Here is a 1,997-nt window from a genome sequence, read left to right as displayed (position 1 = left end):
TTTGAAGTCACACGAAGAGTGAGACCCAGTCTAAATAAAATACAAAACAAAGGCAACAAAAGCAGGAAGCCCCCAGTGACATACTTCCTGCAACTAACCTCACCTCTCAGAGTGTCTATTACCTCCCAACGCCCCGCCAGCCTCGATGAGACGTCTAGTACACATTTAACATCAGAACAGTAACATTGTACAAGTAATCTGTTTCTTTCCGAGATCAAATATATACATACTAAGATTGTGGTGACAATTGTATACAATAGGGATATACACCTTAAATAAGTGAACGCTATAATTTCTATATCCAAGCTCCTTTAGAATGCAGTGGAATCCTAAGATCAGGTTGGTTTGCTCAGCCTGCGTATCTGTGAAGACTTGAAGGAATCACAAACTCCACTAGCTAGAGAAGACAAGCAAAGGTTCCAGACAAAGACAGAAATGACGCAAAGGCAGTAGGGAGCTTGGGAAAGCAAACCATAGCTTCTCAGTCCTCGGCAATGCAAATGAGAGTCAGAGGTGGAGGGCACTGAAGGACAGGACCACGCCTGTTTGAGCAGGAGGACCAGATCATGAGAGGATACTTAGTCAAGCTAGTTTTCCGCGAAGAAAAAGGAAAAACAAAACAAAGGTGCTTTCTCGAAGAACATTCTAGATGGGGCAAAGGGGAACGTGATCTGGAGCCAAGTGAAACACAACTTTAACCAAGAAAGTAAGAACCAAAGCTACGTCTAGTGCCCCTCTGCTGATCGCTTGCCTTGAAGCAGCTCCTTGGACAGCTAAGGTGCACACCATCACCCTCCCAACAGAAGAGACCGCCTGCTAGGGGAACCGTGGCGTCCCGTGGTTCCTCCTCCCAGTGCTTCAGCAGCACTTAACGCAGTTCACTTTCAAAATCTTTAAAAGATTCTCTCCCCTCACGAGATAAGGATTGGTTAATTTGACGTGTCCTCTGTGTTCTGAATCCTCAGTTGAGTTCCTGCTACTAGGTCAACTCTCAATCCCTACTTTTTGATATAGAAATAAGAAAACTGAGCCTCATAGAAGTAAGTTGTCGGGCAATAAATTGAACATAATAAGTTGACTCCATAACCACCTTTTTAAACTACCGTGATTACACCGGAAACGTAATGTTCCAGGCCAGGTCCCCTCCCGGGACTATACTACGGCAGTGGGGACAGGGGAGGAGACTGAATTGTGGGATTTGGTGCTGGATTAGATGTCAAGGGATAATAAAAACATGCAACCTAGAATAATTTTAGCTTCTAGATTGGGTAAGTAGTGAACTTTTTCAGGAAAAATAAAGACTCTGGGTTACACAGAAATAGGAAAGAGGACCATAGTGTTAATACAATGTAACAAGTAAATTCAGTGGGGACCGGGGAGCTGGACAGAACGACAGAAAAGAGCTTAACTCTCAGGTAAACAATCGTTTAACACTGCCGGGGGGGGGGGGGTTAGTGGTGGTGGTTTGGGTTTCGGTGTTTTACTTCGAAACAAGGTAGCCCTGGATGGTATTAAACTCAGAGCACTTCTCCTGCCTCAGCCTCACAAATCATGGGATTACAGGAGTCAACCACTAGTTCATTGGCAGCAACATTGGAAGGCAGACACTCAAACTCGCGAAAACCCTTTGAATAAGCAGGCTACTTCGTTTTTTTCCAAAAATTTCTAGACCGTGACTATCGCTCACACAAGTGGCCAACAGTGTGGAACGTGGTAGCACCAGGGCCGGGCTGGGCCAGGAGGGCGCGAAGGCACCCAGCGGCCCGTGCACGCTGCAGCAGCACGCGATGGCAGGGACTATTCCCTGGAAGCTCGCGCCCCAAACGACTCCAACTCCCTAAGCGAAGCCTCCGCGCGCCGCTCGTGTCCCCGCGACCTCCAGCCCAGAGGGGGCGCTGTGGGCCGCCAGGTGGGGCCACGGCGCGAGCGCGCGGTTTCTCCCTGGTGCGCATGCTCGCCACCGCTGCAGGCTGGCCTTTTTTTTTTTTTTTTTTTTT

The sequence above is a fragment of the Rattus rattus genome, chromosome 1, assembly GCF_011064425.1.
Source record: "Rattus rattus isolate New Zealand chromosome 1, Rrattus_CSIRO_v1, whole genome shotgun sequence".
Classification (NCBI taxonomy): Eukaryota; Metazoa; Chordata; class Mammalia; order Rodentia; family Muridae; genus Rattus; species Rattus rattus.
This window is presented reverse-complemented; position numbering follows the sequence as displayed.